The sequence below is a fragment of the Euprymna scolopes genome, chromosome 23 (assembly GCF_053919585.1).
Source record: "Euprymna scolopes isolate OS-2025 chromosome 23, ASM5391958v1, whole genome shotgun sequence".
NCBI classification, from domain to species: domain Eukaryota; kingdom Metazoa; phylum Mollusca; class Cephalopoda; order Sepiida; family Sepiolidae; genus Euprymna; species Euprymna scolopes.
Window position 1 is genome coordinate 11,177,421 of NC_136504.1, and position 21,327 is coordinate 11,198,747.

The following is a 21,327-nucleotide window of genomic DNA, read 5'->3' on the forward strand; positions in this document are numbered from 1 at the left end:
AGAAGGCATAATTGAACCTTCGATATCTCCGTGGCGAGCGCAGGTTCTTGTAACTTCGAATGAGAATCATAAGAAAAGAATGGTAGTCGACTACAGCGATACCATTAATAGATTCACGGAACTAGACGCTTACCCAATGCCTAATATCAATAAGATGGTAGACGACATCGCTCAATATAACATCTTCTCTACTCTCGACCTAAAATCTGCTTATCACCAAATACCTATAAATCATGCTGATCGTAAATTCACTGCGTTTGAAGTAAGTGGCAAACTTTTTCAATTTACTCGTCTTCCTTTTGGCGTCACCAATGGAGTAAGTGCTTTCCAGAGGAGCATAGACTATATTATAGAAAAAGAAAATCTAACCGATACCTTTGTGTATGTTGATAACGTAACTATATGTGGGAAAAATCAAGAAGAACACGATTACAATCTTCAAAAATTCTACAAAATTGCTAAACAATATAACATCACTTTAAATGAAAATAAAAGCATAATTTCTTCTAGTTCTATTACTCTACTCGGCTACACCATAGAAAATAATCAAATAGCTCCCGATTATCAAAGACTAAAACCATTACTCGAAATGCCACCTCCGCTGAATCTTAAATCTCAAAAAAGAATAGTTGGAATGTTTTCCTATTACTGCAAATTCATTAAAAAAATTTCTGATAAAATTTTATTATTAAATCAAAACAAAGAATTTCCACTACCTCCATCTGTATTAAAATCTTTTCAAACATTGAAAAATGATCTAAAAGACGCCACTTTAATAACGGTAGATCCAAATAAAGAATTTGAAGTAGAAACGGACGCTAGTAACTATTGCATTGCTGCAACACTAAATCAAGAAGGTCGTCCTATTGCATTTTTTTCAAGAACTCTCAATACTAACGAAATTAAGCACCATGCAGTAGAAAAAGAGGCAGCCGCTATTGTAGAAGCTCTCCGTAAGTGGCGACATTTTCTGCTCGGCAGGCACTTTAAAGTCATCACAGATCAGAAGAGCATCAGCTTCATATTCGACAATAAAAGAAAATAAAAAATTAAGAATGACAAAATATGTCGTTGGCGTATAGAATTATCCCAATACAATTTCACTATAGTTTATCGACCTGGACCTGAAAATATTGCTGCTAACACATTCTCTCGCATCTCTGCTCTTACTTACAATCTACGCATCTCTGCTCTTACTTACAATCTTCGTGATTTACATAAACAATTATGTCATCCTGGTGTTTCAAGACTAAGCCATTTTATAAGAACGAGGAGCCTCCCTTTTACTTTGGATCAAATTAAGAATATTACTGACTCTTGCTCTTCCTGTCAATTACTGAAACCCAAATTCGCCAATACCAATGGAGGGACTCTCATTCAAGCCATATTACCTTTTCAACGATTAAATCTTGATTTTAAAGGCCCTCTACCTACTTCTATACATGGCAACAAATATCTACTTACTCTAATTGATGAGTATTCCCGTTTTCCTTTCGCTTTTCCTTGCAGAGATATGACAAGCAAAACCATTATCCACTGTCTAAACAAACTCTTTTCAATTTTTGGTTTGCCTGACATGATACATACTGACCGTGCTTCTAATTTCTTAGCAAGAGAAATAAAGGATTTTTTACACAAAAAAGGAATTGCTATTTCTAAAACAAGTAGATACCATCCTGAAGGTAATGGACAGATTGAAAAACTCAACGGTACTTTATGGAAGGCCATTCAAACAACATTACATTCTAATCAAATGAAACTACCTTATTGGGAAGACATACTACCGGACGCACTTCATTCAATTAGATCATTACTTTGTACTGCCACTAATATGACTCCCCATGATAGACTATTTAAATATAGTCGTAAATCTGCTTCCGGAATTTCAATTCCTTCTTGGGTTAAACCAGGCCCAATATATATTAGAAACCACACTAAAACAAGTAAACATGACCCTCCTGTAACGCCTGCCACCCTAATAGATGTCAACCCCCACTACGCTTATGTTCAACTACCTTCTGGTACTGAAACCACTGTCAACGTTCGAGACTTAGCTCCAAACTCATCAAATGAAGAAAACTCTAATAATAATCCTACTACTTCAGAGACTTTATTTGAACCTTCTACTAATGAAAACATTGGTCATGAGGAAGACAAAAATCAATCGTCTGATCTTGAAGAAAATCAGATTTCACTAAAAAATAATACTGAAAATCAGCATTCCTGCCAATCTGTGCGGAGGTCGTCCCGAGTTCGACAATTCCCTAGTAAATATAAGGATTTTGTGACTAAATACTGAAAAACTGCAGTTTGGGTTCATATGTTATTTGTAAATAAAATGATTCTTATGTGATTGTAAAAAAAAAAAAAAAAAAAAAAAAAAATTTGTCTATAATTAATTACCCCTTACTTGAATACTTTAGGACGGGGAAAATGTTATGATTTAATTTGTTGTTAAGAGTTATCCCCCTTGGGATTGACATTCATAATAAAAGCGCCCTCTGTTTCATTTTCCCGCTCGATCCTTTCAAGAGCGTACGTGTATTTTACAGTTAATAAAACCTTTCTAAAAGGCAATTCTTTACTTACTGATACTATTCACTTCAATATCTGTCAATCTGTCAAAAAACTTCATATCCTGTCAATTCAGGTGCGGCTATCTAACAGACTGAACATTATTTTGTCCATGGGGCTTATTAGACAGCATTTGGGACACTGAAACATGAACAGTGTGTCCGTAATCAGTTGATACTGGACCCCATGTTGAGTTTCACAACAGTGATGTCACCGTTATGCCCTGGTTGTGTCATGACAATCACTCTCTTACATATAACATATTATAAGAATGAGCTGAAAGGATTAATTTTTTATAACTAATATATTCAGCTCACTTGGGGAATTGAATACCAAGTCAATGATTCGGTTTAATGGCAATAAAAGGCAAACATTGACAATATTTGCTTAAATTCATCTCATATATGTGCCTTTGTGGATTGTAGGACTCATTTATCGGTTATTTTTGTGTCATTTACTGCTTTCCTATCCCCTAAAACATATAATTTGACTAAAAAATTGTGAAAATCGGTTAGATACTTTGTAAACTAGCAATATTGGATTTCAGAATGGCGGAAATCTTGAAAATGGCGGCCATCTTGGATTTTTTGAGTGACCCAAAAGTTTTTTTCGGAAGAGTAGACCATTGTGAGCAATCGTGCCAAGTTTCATGCTTGCTTACCAAAATGAATGATTTTTCCGTAATCTGCTCAGCTATAGATAGTAACGCTCAAATACGTGTTTGGTGATTTAATGTCCACCATAAAAATGGTCTAGTTTCACAGGTTGCATAGATGCAGCTGGACGCTCTACTCATAGTTTCTCTATAGCCCATTCCCTCTCACAAACAATAATGTTCCCAACCGGCTATCATATCATACACCCCAGCAGCTTAATTTCAAGACCTATTCCTCACCTCAGCACTCGAGGATTGTGTAAGTAATGCAAACAGTCCACTTGGAAACGTAGACCACCTAGTACTATTAGTTGACATCACACTTAAATTCCAACCCCGCAGTTATGAGCCATTGCCAAACACGATAAGGTACTACAAAATGATTGACTGGGAAACCATCAAAGAACACATCAGACATGACCCATGGATCAATATATTCTCTCTCCCTGTTGAACAGTGTGCCGATGAGACACTGGATAGTGCAAAGCGTATATTGAAGCACATATCGCCACACGGAAGTATTATAGTAAGCCCAACTCACCCCCATGGTTCACTAAAGATTTTGCATCTGCTTTTGAATACAGACAGCATGCATTCCGCCAGTTCGTACGTCATAAATCACATACAAATAGACAAAAATTCGTAGATGCTAGAAATTATTGTAAGAGAGAAATAGCCACAGCCAAAAGAAAGAATGATGAAATAACCAGAGAACCCATAGAATCGCAAAAGATAGGAACTCGTGATTTATGAAAAATCTATAATAATGTAATGAATAAAAGGGTAATTCCTCCACTATCCAACAACAAGAAAGTCGAATGCATGGTAACCGAGAAGGCAGATTCGCCTCAACTCCACTTAAGAGCCAACAAACAACTCCCTCCCAAATTTCCCTATGTAGACTGAAGCCACACTAGATGATGAAAAAATCGCCCCTTCTCATGTCCGCGATATCACAAAAAAACTAAGCTAACCCTCGTACTTTCCAAGCTCTACAATAAATGCCTTGCTGAATCTCGCTTCCCTAATAGCTGGAGGATGGCCTCTGTGGTGCCCGTTTACAACAATTCTGAAAGAAAGGACTGACCATCTCAATTATCACTCTATCAGCCTCCTCCATCTCTTCACTAAAACTTTTGAAATCTAAATTAATCAAGCACTAGTCCATCACCTCGCAAAAGCAAATCTCTGACAAACAGTATTGATTTAGGCAATGTTGTTTTACTACAGATATTTTAACAGTCACCTCTGAACGCATATACCAGGCGAAGCCAGAGTTGTAGCCTTTCATATATTCAATGCCTTTGACAATGTATGGCACGAATGGCTGCTAATTAAAATTAAATTGTACGGTATAACTGGACGTATAATAAATATAATTAGGTCCTTCAAGTAGCATAACATAATTACGAGAATTCCTCAGGGGTCGATCCTTGGATCACTATTATTCTCTGATATTCATAAACGGCCTCCCTGATAATATTGTGTCCGAGATGAGTATATTTGCTGATGATACAACGCTCTATAACATGCACGAGGGAAGAACGAACCTATAAAAAGCAGATAATGACAGAATCATAAAAAAATGACCTCCAGACCGTAGTGGAATGGGGCCGCAAATGGATGGTAACATTTAATGCTAGTAAGACTAAGCTGCTCTACTTTTACAATTACAAGACGTCTCCCATCATCTTGACATCCATGACAAATAACTTCTTACCTAAGAATTTTCCTTCAAACTCCTCGGCCTAACATTTACGCAATATGAACTGGAACAAATACATTGAAGACATTGCGAAGGCTACTGCAAAGAAAGTGGTTTCCTTCCATCAAGCTAGAAGACTACTCACACCTGAGAGTATCCTGTACACTACAAGGCCACTATTCGCCCATGCATGGAGTATCGCTACCAGATCTGGGGTGATGCATCAACCACTTTTCTTCCCCTCTTGGATAGAGTCTAGAAAAGAGTTTTCAATCTAAAAGGCCCCACTTTGTCAACCCCTGTCCCATCACCACAATGTTGCGTCTCTGTGCCTCGTTTACAAATATGTTACTCTGATAAACACATTGCACTTGTTCCCTCTCGACGTACATATCCCCGACAAACCTGCTTAGCTATAAAATCTCACCCCTTCACTGTTAATGCTAGAAAGCTTTCTACTCTAATAGTTTCTTCCCTCGAACAGCTAGACTTTGGAATTCCTTTCCTGCTACCTACTTCCCTGACTGTACTGATATGCAGAAGTTTAAATGTAACATAAATCAACATATTGTTAATCTTTCCTAGGCATGCTCCCAAATAGAAGCCCCTTACGCCTAAGTGGCGATATGTCTTGTTAAGTGTGAACGTGAGTAAAAAAAAAAAAAAATAAAACATAAAATAATATATAATAAAAAACAAAGACATGAACATATTGATTGATTAAGATTTTATTTCTTTTTAAATGATGTTTTGTTTTGTTTCATACAATAGGTAAAACTAGTCTTTTCACTTTTAATCAAATTATCAAAAATCGAGATCTGCAAAAAAAAAAAAGAAAAAGAAAAGCATTATAAGAAACATGGATAAAATTGTTTATAAAACATAAAGCACACATTAATTTGTATGACAATGGTTATCTCCCCTAGGAGAGCTCTCTAAATAAGAAAGTATTAACAGCGTACTACTTGAATGTAAGCGTCATTAGGGATAGAAAAATTCTGTAATAAGCATTAACGTTATATTTTAATGTATACAATTACAATCCTGTCTTCAACAGGTTTAGTTCGAAGTAGGGCTCTCTGTATTATTACGGAATTATGACATACTAGCATTTCAGCCCGGCGTTGCCCGTGTGTTTGTAGATGTATGTTGAGCCCCCCCCCCAAAAAAAACGGTCAATTTTTTAAAACTTTGACCTCCTATTATGCCCCCTTAACATTTATTGTCTTGGATTCAAATCGAGTTATTGTTTGATCCATATCCAAGGAACCTATATCTAAAATTTCAAGTGCTTAGACCAAAAATTGCTGGAGGTATTTGGTAGAGTTCTCAAAGGTCAAATCGTTGAACTTTGATCCCTTAACAGCCGAATTTCTGGCCGAAAACGGATTACAAAGATTTTCCCAAATCTCAGTACCCTGTATATCAAATTTCGAGTCTATGGACTGAAAATTGACCGAGTTATTTCGTAGGGAAATGTACACAGGCATGCACACACAGACAGGTACTTTCACTTTTATAGATACTAGCATTTCAGCCCGGCGTTGCCCGGGTGTTTGTAGGTGTATGCTGAGCAAAAAAAAAAAACAACAACAACAACAACAAAAAGAAAACCGGTCAATTTTTTAAACTTTGACCCCTATTATGACCTCTTAACATTTATTGTTTTGGACTCAAATCAAGTTATTAAGTTAGATTCATTTCCACGGAACCTATATCTAAAATTTCAAGTGTTTAGACCCAAAATTGTCAGAGGAGTTTGGTAGAGTTCTCAAAGGTCAGATCGTTGAACTCTGACCCCTTAAAAGCCAAATTTCTGGCCGAAACCGATCACATAGATTTTCCCAAATCTCAGTCCCATGCATATCAAATTTCGAATCTGTAGACTAAAATTGACATAGTTATGGCGTAGGGAAATGCACACACACACACACACACACACACACACACACACACACACATACACACAGTTTCATTTATATAGATATATAGATAGATATAGACTAGCAGGTCCTCCCGGTTTTGCTCGGGCCCTATGTACTGTTCATAACTTTATGAGCATATGTATATATTAAAAAGTGTGAATATGTACCGTAATCCCTTTCTATATAATAGGTTTCCTTAACTACCATAGAGAAACGTTGGTAGTTACCGCAGGCGTCAAATTTCCAAAAAATTTGGACCTCAATTTTTACCACTTAACATTTATTGTTTTGGGCTCAAATTAAATTCAAATATTTGACCCATGTCCAAGTAAAATACATCTAAAATTTCAAGTGTTTAGACCCAAAATTGGCGGAGGAGTTTGGTAGAGTCTGCAAAGGTCAACTCTGTAAACCTTGACCTCTTGCCAGACAAATTTTCGCCCCAAAACTGATTAAAAAGCTTGCTGCATGTCTGAATATTTAAAATTTCAAATGTTTAGACACAAAAGTGGCTTAATAGTTAGCTAGAGATTGGTAGCAAACTTTTTGGCCAAACTTATATATATATATATATATATATATATATATATATATATATATATATATATATTATATTTAATTTTATTTTTAAGGAACTGATTATTTTATAGGATGAAAATTTTTACGACACTGAAGAGAGGTTCTTTGAAATATTAAAATGTGTGCCCATCGAAATTTCTTCCTGTCAGTGCGTCGATCCTCGCATATGCTGATCATTCAATTTGAAATAGCATTTATGTTGGCTTGTCAAGCTTTAAGTTAGAATAGAATTATCGTTGGATTGTGCCTCCTCAGTTTGAAATAGCAGTTATGTTAAAGTTGGCTATTACCTCTTCAGTTTCAATATAATTTTCGCAAATCAGTCGCTTTTCCGTTTTAAATAGCATTTAGGTTTGAGTTCAAATATTATTTTCATAAATCTATCGCTTTGTTTTAAATAACGTTTACGTTTGAGTTCAAATATGATTTTCGTAAATCTATCGCTTTGTTTTAAATAACATTTACGTTTCAGTTCAAATATGATTTTCGTAAATCTATCGCTTTGTTTTAAATAACGTTTACGTTTCAGTTCAAATATAATTTTCGTAAATCTATCGCTTTGTTTTAAATAACGTTTACGTTTCAGTTCAAATATGATTTTCGTAAATCTATCGCTTTGTTTTAAATAACATTTACGTTTCAGTTCAAATATGATTTTCGTAAATCTATCGCTTTGTTTTAAATAACGTTTACGTTTCAGTTCAAATATGATTTTCGTAAATCTATCGCTTTGTTTTAAATAACATTTACGTTTCAGTTCAAATATGATTTTCGTAAATCTATCGCTTTGTTTTAAATAACGTTTACGTTTCAGTTCAAATATGATTTTCGTAAATCTATCGGTTTGTTTTAAATAGCATTTACGTTTCAGTTCAAATATGATTTTCGTAAATCTATCGCTTTGTTTTAAATAACATTTACGTTTCAGTTCAAATATGATTTTCGTAAATCTATCGTTTCTAGTTTGAAATAGCATTTACGTTAGTTATTACCACTACTGTTTGATTATTATTTTCGTAAATCAGTCGCATTTACGTTGACTATTACCTCTCCAGTTCAAATGATTTGCATTAATTTGTCGGTTTACAGTTTTAAAAAGCATTTACATTTGCTATTGCTTCGTTTTATTTTTTTTACAAACGAGTTACCACTTATAAAGGCTCGAAGGCAACTCGAGGATAACGGTTAATGAGTGTCCAGTGGTCAAAGGGAACATGTAGTAAGCGTTAGTAGTTAGAATTTGGTAAATTTGATTAATCATCGAGAAGTTGTTCACGATGGACTTGAAGACAATAATATTAAAGTCAGTTAGAAAGCTACCTACTTCCCTGACTGTACTGATATGCAGAAGTTTAAATGTAACATAAATCAACATATTGTTAATCTTTCCTAGGCATGCTCCCAAATAGAAGCCCCTTACGCCTAAGTGGCGATATGCTTTGTAAGGGGTGAACATGAGTAAAAAAAAATAAAATAAAACATAAAATAATATATAATAAAAAACAAAGACATGAACATATTGATTGATTAAGATTTTATTTCTTTTTAAATGATGTTTTGTTTTGTTTCATACAATAGGTAAAACTAGTCTTCTCACTTTTAATCAAATTATCAAAAATCGAGATCTGCAAAAAAAAAAAATAAAAAAGCATTATAAGAAACATGGATAAAATTGTTTATAAAACATAAAGCACACATTAATTTGTATGACAATGGTTATCTCCCCTAGGAGAGCTCTCTAAATAAGAAAGTATTAACAGCGTACTACTTGAATGTAAGCGTCATTAGGGATAGAAAAATTCTGTAATAAGCATTAACGTTGTATTTTAATGTATACAATTACAATCCTGTCTTCAACAGGTTTAGTTCGAAGTAGGGCTCTCTGTATTATTACGGAATTATGACATACTAGCATTTCAGCCCGGCGTTGCCCGTGTGTTTGTAGATGTATGTTGAGCACCCCCCCCCAAAAAAACGGTCAATTTTTTAAAACTTTGACCTCCTATTATGCCCCCTTAACATTTATTTACTTGGATTCAAATCGAGTTATTGTTTGATCCATATCCAAGGAACCTATATCTAAAATTTCAAGTGTTTTGACCAAAAATTGCCGGAGGTATTTGGTAGAGTTCTCAAAGGTCAAATCGTTGAACTTTGATCCCTTAACAGCCGAATTTCTGGCCGAAAACGGATTACAAAGATTTTCCCAAATCTCAGTACCCTGTATATCAAATTTCGAGTCTATGGACTGAAAATTGACCGAGTTATTTCGTAGGGAAATGTACACAGACATGCACACACAGACAGGTACTTTCACTTTTATAGATACTAGCATTTCAGCCCGGCGTTGCCCGGGTGTTTGTAGGTGTATACTGAGCAAAAAAAAAACAAAACAACAACAACAAAAAGAAAACCGGTCAATTTGTTAAACTTTGACTCCTATTATGACCTCTTAACATTTATTGTTTTGGACTCAAATGAAGTTATTAAGTTAGATTCATGTCCACGGAACCTATATCTAAAATTTCAAGTGTTTAGACCCAAAATTGTCAGAGGAGTTTAGTAGAGTTCTCAAAGGTCAGATCGTTGAACTTTGACCCCTTAAAAGCCAAATTTCTGGCCGAAACCGATCACATAGATTTTCCCAAATCTCAGTCCCATGCATATCAAATTTCGAATCTGTAGACTAAAATTGACATAGTTATGGCGTAGGGAAATGCACACACACACACACACACACACACACACACACACACACACACACACACACACATACACACACACAGCTTCATTTATATAGATATATAGATAGATATAGACTAGCAGGTCCTCCCGGTTTTGCTCGGGCCCTATGTACTGTTCATAACTTTATGAGCATATGTATACATTAAAAAGTGTGAATATGTACCGTAATGCCTTTCTATATAATAGGTTTCCTTAACTACCATAGAGAAACGTTGGTAGTTACCGCAGGCGTCAAATTTCCAAAAAAGTTGGACCCCAATTTTTACCACTTAACATTTATTGTTTTGGGCTCAAATTAAATTCAAATATTTGACCCATGTCCAAGTAAAATACATCTAAAATTTCAAGTGTTTAGACCCAAAATTGGCGGAGGAGTTTGGTAGAGTCTGCAAAGGTACCACTCTGTAAACCTTGACCTCTTGCCAGACAAATTTTCGCCCCAAAACTGATTAAAAAGCTTGCTGCATGTCTGAATATCTAAAATTTCAAATGTTTAGACACAAAAGTGGCTTAATAGTTAGCTAGAGATTGGTAGCAAACTTTTTGGCCAAACTTTTATATATATATATATATATATATATATATATATATATATATATATATATATATATATATATATATAGAGAGAGAGAGAGAGAGAGAGAGATTATATTTAATTTTATTTTTAAGGAACTGATTATTTTATAGGATGAAAATTTTTACGACACTGAAGAGAGGTTCTTTGAAATATTAAAATGTCTGCCCATCGAAATGTCTTCCTGTCAGTGCGTCGATCCTCGCATATGCTGATCATTCAGTTTGAAATAGCATTTATGTTGGCTTGTCAAGCTTTAAGTTAGAATAGAATTATCGTTGGATTGTGCCTCCTCAGTTTGAAATAGCAGTTATGTTAAAGTTGGCTATTACCTCTTCAGTTTCAATATAATCTTCGCAAATCAGTCGCTTTTCCGTTTTAAATAGCATTTACGTTTGAGTTCAAATATTATTTTCGTAAATCTATCGCTTTGTTTTAAATAACGTTTACGTTTGAGTTCAAATATGATTTTCGTAAATCTATCGCTTTGTTTTAAATAACATTTACGTTTCAGTTCAAATATGATTTTCGTAAATCTATCGCTTTGTTTTAAATAACGTTTACGTTTCAGTTCAAATATGATTTTCGTAAATCTATCGTTTCTAGTTTGAAATAGCATTTACGTTAGTTATTACCACTACTGTTTGATTATTATTTTCGTAAATCAGTCGCATTTACGTTGACTATTACCTCTCCAGTTCAAATGATTTGCATTAATTTGTCGGTTTACAGTTTTAAAAAGCATTTACATTTGCTATTGCTTCGTTTTATTTTTTTTACAAACGAGTTACCACTTATAAAGGCTCGAAGGCAACTCGAGGATAACGGTTAATGAGTGTCCAGTGGTCAAAGGGAACATGTAGTAAGCGTTAGTAGTTAGAATTTGGTAAATTGGATTAATCATCGAGAAGTTGTTCACGATGGACTTGAAGACAATCATATTAAAGTCAGTTAGAAAGCAGGGTGGGCAGTGCTAAGAAAGCAGCTTTGTTCATGGAATCTACGTTTAGGTTTGGGCACAGATAAAGATTGGAAGAAATTATTGATAGTAGTTTCAGCTAGACGAGTGTTTATCGTGAAAGCCAGGCCAGGGGCAATCATAGATTGGAGCTCAGACGATCATTTGCTATGAAACTAACGATAAAGCAGACAGGCTCGCAACGTCTCTTCTGTGGGAAAGAGCTATGAAGTAAATTTTGAACTCTGTCAAAGTAGGATAAGCTGTTTCTTCCTGCCTAGATGGACATCATTGGACACACGCGGCTCTTATATAGGTAGAGAATTGCACCAGCAGTGAGATATCTAGTTTTTGTTGCCATCAACACCTTGTCTTGAAGTCTTGATTTTGCACACACAGTATATATATATATATATATATATATATATATATATATATATATATATATATATATATATATAACTACTTCATTTACTCACATAAAATTAATATACAAAAGTATAGATTTATGCGTAAACTATAAGTATTTACTTCAAAAGAGCTCGATACGTAGGTAGGGCTAGTTAGTAATTTATAAAATATATATGGCGATTAAGCTACACTGAATATTCGGCGTTTCATCCACTCTAGGACTCCTCGGGCAAGCCTGAGGAGTCCTAGAGTAAATATGCACCGTAATCCCTTTCTATATAACAGGTTTCCTTAACTATCATAGAGAAACGTTGGTAGTTACCGCAGACGTCAAATTTTTAAAAGATTTTGACACCAATTTTTACAGCTTAACATTTATTGTTTTTGGTTCAAATTGAATTCAAATATTTGACCCATGTCCAACTAACATACATCTAAAATTTCAAGTGTTTAGGCCCAAAATTGGCGGAGGAGTTTGGTAGAATCTGCAAAGGTCAACTCTGTAAACTTTGACCTCTTGCCAGACAAATTTTCGCCCAAAAACTGATTAAAAAGCTTGCTGCATGTCTGAATACCCTTCATGTAAAATTTAAAAGTTTAGACACAATAGTTGCTTAATAAATCGCAAAGGTCAAATCTTTTGAACTTTGACCCTTTGGCAGAAAACCTTTTGGCCAAAACCGATTAAATTCTTGCCCTATTTCTGAATACCCTTTATGTAAAATTTCAAATGTTTAGACCCAAAATTGTCTGAGTAATTTGGTAGTGACCGCAGAGGTCAATTTTTAAAAATAGTTTGACCTCTATTATGACCCCTCATCATTTATTGTTTTGGGCTCAAATCGGGTAATTAGTTAGATCCATGTCCAAAGAACCTATATCGAAAAGTTCGTGTTTAGACCCAAAATTGTCGGAGGAGTTTGGTAGAGTTGTCAAAGGTCAAATCGTTGAACTTTGACTCGTTAACAGCGAAATTCCTAGCCGAAAACAGATTACAAAGAATTTCCAAAATCTCAGTACCCTTCATATAAAATTTCCAGTCTGTAGACTGAATAATGACAGAGTTATTGCGTAGGAAAATGTACACAGACACATTCACTTTTTCAGATATCGAGATAGATAGATAGATAGATAGATAGATAGATAGATAGATAGATAGATAGATAGATTAAACAAAAATATATACGCATACATAAATATATATGGAAACAATTATGCAAGAATTAATCATGTAGAATATCTGCATGAATATAATTACACGTAATAGTTAACTAATGATGATCATCCCATAAGAAAACCGAAAAAATGATAGGGAATTAATTAAAATGAATGTTTATCAGACTATGCAAATTAGCTAGATCTTTTGTTGGTGAATGCAATTCCACAAGCCATATATAACAAAATTGTATTTTCTTTTTTTTTTTTTTAAATAAATAGAAAATAGTGTTTTTAATATGAATATCAATACACGCAAAAGAAATACGAATTCATAGGAGTATATATATATATAGAGAGAGTAGAGTGATTGCAGGTGATTAAATGACTTACTGACTAGATGGTTTTTTAACGAATGATAAAAAGTAATTTTTTGTATGGTTTCAAATGTTGAAAACTTCAAAGACTATATATATATATATATATATATATATATATATATATATATATATATATATATATATATATATATGGGGAGAACTTGAATGCCTACTAGACACTGCCCTCGAGTGTCTAAGGTCTCTCTGTACAGGGGTTTGCCAGAACAATCTGGCATGAGGATACTTTTTCCATAGAAGTAAACCCTGACCAAATATTCAAAATCACATAGTATTCACAGCCCAAATAAGATCTCCTCACTACGGCTACTCCACAGCTTTTCCGAGGAATGGTGCACCTTCTCCAAGTGATATTACCTCAAGTAATAGCACGAAGCTGGATACTCCACCAGACTAGATAAATTCTTGTCCTGGAATCCAGTAAGAGACCAACATGAAAGATATACTACAACGTATAAAAATGGTTAATTGGGGAGAGGAAAATTATGTTCTCAATTCTTTACTAACTCAGTGCTTGAGAGATAAAGAACTTAAGTGGAACATTCAAATATCTATGTATCTCATATAGAGTTCAACTGTTAGCCCCAGGTTGTGGGCCCCTTGATTTCTGAGAACTTCGACTGAAGTAAAATAAAACAAAAGAGACAATATATATATATATATATATATATATATATATATATATATATATATATATATATATATAGTGATGATCATATTTATTGGCACGGTAAAATAAAAGTTAAATTTTGTCTAATAAATTCTAAAAAAGGGATTAAATTAAAGAAAATAACAAAGTATATTATGTATTTTTAACTGGCCTTTCCGATGCAGCAATCGGATTTTAGAAAAAATAAATAACAAAGGAACAACAAACATAATTGCAAAAAACCCTTGTTCAAAATTATTGGCACGGCTTTGTTTTTCTTTTAGTATCAGTATAATATCAATCAATTTCCGGTTTACGTGCTTTCTGAACTTTTTTATAGCCATATTATGCTTGTTTAACGCTAATTCAGTGAATAATTTTTTTCAGATAATTTTTAGATAGCGATTTATTTAAACTATTATAAGTGACTAAATTATAATTTTCAATCGCCATGGTTAAAACTAAGGAACACAGCGAAGACGTCAGGAAGCTTGTTGTAGCATGCCATACCAATGGGGAGGGCTATGATAAGATTTCAAAGAAGCTAAACCTTCCCAAATCCACTGTTAGAGCCATAATAAACAAGTTCAAATCGCAAGGCCACCTTATGAGTTTAGAGGGTAGAGGGAGAAAAAGGATTCTTTCCCCAAGAGATGAACGGAAAATTGTTCGACAAGTAAAATAAAACCCAAGGATCTCTGTTGGGGAGATTGTTGATGAACAGAGCACCTCTGGAGTGAATGTATCTCGACATACAGTTGGTAGAGTTTTGAAGAGAGCTGATTTAAAAGCATGTCGTCCGAGAAAGACTCCCTTATTGAAGCCTATGCACCTGAAAGCAAGGCTAGCCTTTGAAAAACGTCATATTGATAAAGATGTTGCATTCTGGAAACGTGTTCTATGGACTGACGAAACGAAAATAGAGTTATTTGGCCATAATAAAGTGTCTTATATTTACAGAAAATCTGGCGAAGCTTTCCTGCCTAAGAACACCATACCCACAGTGAAGCACGGTGGAGGCAGTTTGATGTTTTGGGGATCCTTTGCTGCCTCTGGATCAGGGCGACTTGTTAAGGTCACAGGTAGCATAAAAAAGGAAGATTATGTTAAAATATTGGATGGAAATCTGAAAGACTCTGCTAAAGAGCTCTCACTTGGTCGTCGTTGGTGGTTCATGCAAGATAATGACCCAAAGCATTCGGCTAAACTGACTAAGAAATGGCTTGAGGACAATCATATTAATGTTTTGGAGTGGCCATCACAAAGCCCAGACCTTAATCCAATTGAAAATTTATGGAGAACATTAAAATTGAGGGTAATGCAAAGGAAGCCTAAGAATCTTATTCAATTGGAGGATTATTGTCAGGAAGAGTGGGCTAAAATTACTACTGAAGAGTGCAACAACTTGGTTGTAAACTATGAAAAGCGACTGAGGAAGGTAATCAAGGCCAAAGACTATACAATTGATTATTAAATAAATCGTGCCAGTAATTTTGAACAAGGGTTTTTTGCAATTATGTTTGTTGTTCCTTTGTTATTTATTTTTTCTAAAATCCGATTGCTGCATCGGAAAGGCCAGTTAAAAATACATAATATACTTTGTTATTTTCTTTAATTTAATCCCTTTTTTAGAATTTATTAGACAAAATTTAACTTTATTTTACCGTGCCAATAAATATGATCATCACTGTATATTAGCAGCCCGGTCGTAAAAATACGCTTAAATATTATATATTGATTAATGCATATTTGCATATTTATTATTATACTAGAGTTTCAGCCCGGCGTTGCCCGGGTGTTTAGATGTGTATGTTAAAAAAAATGGTAGTAGGAAGGCAGGCTCGAACCCGTACCGCGAACGGGGGGAAAAACCTGACGTCTTTGCGCTTACGACCACCGCCAAACCTGAAGTGACTTATGTTTAAATTAAGGCTAGACAATCGAAAGGAGAGGATATCTTTAAAAAATATCGGTGAGGAAAGCGCCCCCCCCTATAGAAAAGTGCCTTGTTGAAGGTGAATATATTAATGTTTCTTAGCCAATTTTTCGATATTTGTTGTATGAAAGGTCGAACTTCAAAACGATACTAACCTTGTAAAAATCCGTTGCCTCTGTCGAAAGTTTTAGGCACACATGCAAACATACATACATACATTTATATATTGGTAACTAAAAATTTTCGACCCAAACCGATGAAAATGCTTGCCCTATCCCTGAATACTCTTTATGTAAAATTTAAAATGTTTAGACCAGAAATTGTCTGAGTAATTTGGTAGAGACTGCAGAGGTCAATTTTTTTTAATTTGACCCCTATTATGACCCCTTAAAATTTATTGTTCTGGGCTCAAATCAGGTTATTAAGTTAGATCCGTATCCAAGGAACCTATATCGAAAAGTTCAAGTGTTTAGACCCAGAATTGTCGGAGAAATTTGGTAGAGTTCTCAAAGGTCAAATTGTTGAACTTTGGCCCCTTAACAGCGAAATATCTGACCGAAAAGCTATCGCAAAGCTTTTCCCAAATCTCAGAACCTGTATATCAAATTTCGAGTCTGTAGACTTAAAACTGACAAAGTTATTGCGTTGGGAAATGTACACAGACAGACAGACAGACACAGGCACGTTCACTTTTACAGATAATTAGATTATATTGGACCCAATATAAAGTAATGAGTTAAAAAGCTTTAAAAACCAAAACGTTTAGCTTACAATTTACTCTTTCCTTTGATGTTAATGACTGTACTATAAAGACGTGTTTACTGCAGAGCTAAAAATTAAAACATGAATCAATAGCTATTACGTCACGCATGCATATTGCAATGCCATCGTTCGACCTTCACCTGGAAAATTTCATTTTTTTTTTATTCTCACACTTTTGCACCGATTTTCCACGACTGAAACCCAAATATAAAGTTTCGTTTTGGTTCAAATACCGTACATCTAACGACGGAGGAGTTTAGTAGGAACGTTTTTTTTTAAGTATATACGCATACATATATATAGAAAGAATTTTGTTTTTACTATAAACTTTTTACACAAATATTACACAAGTATAAATCATGTAGAACATCTGCATATATAATTACACGTAAGTTAACTGAAGCTGATCATTTCATAAGAAAACCGAAAAACTAATAGGGAATTACTTAAAATGAATGTTTAAAAGAATATGATAATAAGCTAGATATTTGGCAAATAAATGCAATTCAACGACCCATGTTTAAATAAATAGAAAAAGTGTTTTTAATATGAATACACACAAAATAAATTTATAGGAGTATATATATATATATATATATATATATATATATATATATATATATATGTGTGTGTGTGCAGGTTATGATATATATATATATGTGCAGGTTATGATATATATATATATATGTGCAGGTTATGATATATATATTAAATTGTAATTCAATGAATTTCAAAAACCTCTCATTGAAATGAAATGAAGTGGTTGAGTTTCATATCAAAGAATTTTTATTATTCTAAGCAAGACAAAGAATGTTTTAGAAAATTAATCTCCTTAACCTATGGGGTTTCGATGTCTATCATCTCATCAGAGGAGAGAAAATATTAGCAAATAGTTATAAAGGTATGCACCCTATTTGCTAAAGTCAGTGAGGCATGGAAAGTCAAAGTGAAAATAATACATTTATCAGAAGTCCTGTAGCAGGAGGATTTGTAGAAAAAGGATATGAATGTTTTTGTTGATCCAACTTGCTTGGTAAAATCCATATTATACGTTCTTTACATCCGTTTGGTAATAATTTCCAAGCCATATACTGGGTAATCCGCATAGCTGTGTATATATCCGAATCGGGCAAGTGCTTGTTTAAATTTGTTTTGGGTCCAGCGATAATAATTAAAAATCTCAACCACTTCATTTCATTTCAATGAGAGTTTTTTGAAATTCATTGAATTACAATTTAATTTATTTGCTCTATCTTGCATATCGAGCAATTCTTGTTTAGATGGGATAACTTATAGAATATTACTGCCAGTAATATTTTGTAAACCTACAATCTCACGTTTACATAACCACTGATTGTTAAATAAAAACTATTCCGAAGTATATATATATATATATATATATATATATATATATATATATATATATATATATATATATATATATATATATATATATATATATTCAAGCAAATATTTTTTAATGCATTGGAGACACTTTGCTTTATGATTCTTTTCTTTTTAATTTTTTGATTTTCCATATAGTCTTTTTTATATCAAAATCAGAAATATTAATAAAAGTTCCATAATTGTTGCTGTCACGAGCGCTTTCGATTCATCCACGAATCATCTTCAGTTGTTGAAGTAAAAGCGCGAGGGAACGAAAATGAGAATTAAAAGTGAAAACTAAAATAAACAGTAAACGATGTTAGGCGATGTTAATTTAAAATATATAGAGTTGATAAAAGATACATACAGTAGATAAGTCAGAGCGTATGCCTCATACACTCGTATCTTTATCTTCACACTGATTCCTCTAACCGACAAGACACGTTTGTTTAAGCCTAACCAAAAGCAGAACTAGCCTGATCTATCGTGTGAGTTATTTCAGCATCTAATCTTCCATCTCTGCTCAGCAAACTACTAAACTAAAGATGTTTAAAGGTATTTGTGACCTTCAATCTCCTCCCGTTGGTTCCACATATGGCACACCAGTTGGTGAATACATAACAAAGGTTTTTTCTCAAGGTAAAGCTTTGCAAACATTTTAGAATTTATCCGTTGTAAACTGCATGTCCTCCTCTGTGTGTGCTACAATATCTGCGTCATCTACATATAACAACTCACGAATGGTAGAATGGAATGTTTTTAACTTTCACTCAAACATCGAAGATTGAATAGCTTGCCAAAAGTTCGAAAACGCAAAACCACCTCAACATCACTGTCTTTAAAAGCATAAAAAAGAATTGTGGCAAAGTCAATTGAACAAAGGCGTGGATGCTGATATGTCACCTTGCTTGACCCCATTGTTTATTGGTATTGGTTCACACAATGTGTCATTGATGTTCACTCAGGCCTTCATGTGCTGTAGCAACTTCTTCAACATTTCCACAAAACAAACAGTATATCCAAGCTTGTCTAGAAAAATCCAGAATGCATTACTATTGATGATGTCGAAAGCTCTCGTCAGATAACAAAAGCTTGATACAACGATACCTTTTGCTCACTGCATTTATCTATGAATTAGTGAGCAGAGAAAATCATGTCAATTGGCCATTTCTGAACTTATACTGACTTTCAGAAATAATACAAAAGCAAATATACGTAAACAGTTGGTTTAACAGAATCTTTGCAATCACTCATCCCACAGCTTTAAGCATCGTGATCTCTCTATAGTAACCATATTTGGACATTTGTCCTTTCCCGAATCTTAAGCGACAGTACGCCCGTGCCACCCGATAAGAATTAGACTATATACTGCTCTAGAAATGTTTCCCCGCAAAAGAGCAACATCTCTGTTGAAAAAAAACTTGAAACCACTTGTTTGATCCAAGTGTAACATAGTCGTTACGTCGCAAATGGACAAACAAATAAAACAAATAGACAAAATATCCGAGTCGGCAATTTTTTTTCAACAAATATTTTTATTACCTTTACTTTCAGCACCACTTAACAAAGTATCTTAACATGTGTTTATTTTATCTTGCCCGCTTTTCTATTTGTTCGACTGAATGCTGACATTTGCCAGCCACTTCTGGCCTTCGCACTTACCCGTCCATTTTCTTCGAATTCGTCTTTTTTTTTTTCTCTGACCTCACGTCGGTAGTATGTCGGAATTTCATTAAACGTCTTTACACGTCTATTTTCCTCCCCAAGCACATGTTGCATTTTTCTCCTTTTTTCTTCCTCTTCTCGCGCCCACTTCCTAATTTGCATATGAACGATTTCTGTTACTGCTACTAATCTTTACACATGCCCCCCCCTCTTCGTTGCCGATGATACTTATGATCATACGCATTATGTTTCACACCTTCCCTTTCTCAAAAGATATTTAGAAGAATTCAAACCTGCATGAGGCGATAAAAGAAAACAAAAAATAATCTTTGATATTTGTTGGTTCTAAGTTTGTAAATTCACCATTTTTATTTCTTGACATTCCTTTTAACACATATGTTATTATGTTAATTGTGTTTTAAGATACATTTAAATGCATATAACTTTTTCCTGTGACTTGTATTTCTCTTGTTTCCTTACATCGAATAATTTTCATTAATTTCAAGTGTTCTACCTGACCGTCAAACAGTCTTGCTTTTATTTCAAAATTAAAACTACTTAACATTTTAATATTTCGGGGTTCCGGTTTATTCTATACATCAATAATAAACATCTGCAAATCTATCTAATTCGAACACTGTATATTAACTCACTACTCTGCTATCCTCCAAGCTTATTTGTTCGTAAACTGACCCACCAAAGTCCAGTCACAAACTTCCGATAGCTACGTGACAAACATTGATCCGTTGTCCTAATTCTGTCGACAACTGTCCGACTTTCTATAGAAAAAATCGCCGCTATTTAATTAATACTCTATTTATACAACAGAGGACTGCGACACCCTAAATATCCAGTAGTCACTCATTCTTCTACATCAGCAATGCATGCCACCGCGGCCTATCACCATAAAGAGCCTCAGCCACAAAGAATAATTTTCATTTATCTTGTATTCTACCTGACTGTCACACAGTCTTGCATTTATTGCAAAATTAAAACTACTTAACACTTTCATGATTAATAGCCAATTATAAACGACCCATCAGCTGAGAACAAAATTACTATTCTTCATAGAAATACAATCAAATTTATGTTTATTTTTTAATACATACGTTTTCGTATATATATATATATATATATATATATATATATATATATATATATATATATATATATATATATATATTAAGTGATGACCTGTACATTTCAGTTGACCTATATTATTTTGGCCTATATATTTTTTTCGCGCCTTT